Source organism: Lagenorhynchus albirostris, chromosome 14 (assembly GCF_949774975.1).
Source record: "Lagenorhynchus albirostris chromosome 14, mLagAlb1.1, whole genome shotgun sequence".
NCBI lineage: Eukaryota > Metazoa > Chordata > Mammalia > Artiodactyla > Delphinidae > Lagenorhynchus > Lagenorhynchus albirostris.
In genome coordinates this window covers 58,361,888-58,362,980 of record NC_083108.1, presented here as the reverse complement: position 1 = coordinate 58,362,980, position 1,093 = coordinate 58,361,888, and positions in this window count along the sequence as shown.

Genomic DNA, 1,093 nt, shown 5'->3' with positions numbered 1-1,093 from the left:
CCCCAGGGAAGCCTTTTAGTTAGCTCTTCTCCATCACAGTCACACCTGTTTACTACACATTTCTCATCACCAGGACATAAGCTCTGTGAGAGCCCGGAGCCTCTTTTCTGTTCTGGTTGAAAGTTGGTGTTCACAACTCTTAGCGTAGTATCTTGCATACAGTAGGTACACAGTAAACCTTAATCCTTACATGTCTGGCAAGTAGGTATTGTTGCTATTCTTCACATGAGTCTCAAAGAGATGGCCTAAGGCTGCATTACTTTGTGTTCAAACCAGGATTCAAATCCAGATTTCTCCACTGAGTGGAGTGGCCCAGAGTTTACTAAAGACCCAGTGTCATCAGATTCACTCAAATGGCCAACTTGCTTATGACTCAGCCAGATTTCCTGCTACTACTGGTTTCCAGTGCACACTGCATCAAAGAATGATGCTGAAAGGACTAAATGCAAACAAAAGCATAAGTGTAATATGTACTGGTGGCCCCTGGAAACAACTATGTTTGAGTTAAAGATGCCAAAGTGCCTTAATTTTGCAAACTGATTGATGAGTGTCTTGATTATTCATTGTGACTTGCTTCCTTTTGGGGAATAATCAAGGCTGTTTAAGGTAAATAAAGCATTTTGTTTTAAAAATGAATCAACAAAATGCAGTAATCCATACAATGGAATGTTATTCAACTCTGAAAGGGAAGTACTGACACAGGCTACAGTAATGTAGGTGGACCTTGAAAACATCATGCTAGGTGAAAGAAGCCAGACATGGCCACACTGTATGATTCCATTTATATGAAATGCCTTGAATGGGCAAACCCACAGAGACAGAAAGCAGGTTCGTGGGTGCCAGGGACTGTGGGGGGAACTGCTGTATTTCCTTGTAGGGTGATGAAAGTGTTCTGGGATTAGACAGTGGTGATGATTGCACAACATTGTGAATGTTCTAAATGCCACTGAGTCGTACACTTTAAAATGGTTTTTAAAAATGGTTAAAATGCTAAGTTTTACGTGTATTTTAAGAATCAGTGAATTAGAAAAGAGAAAATGATAGTTGCACTTAACTATTTTTTGAACAAAATAAATGTGCATAACTCTGGCAA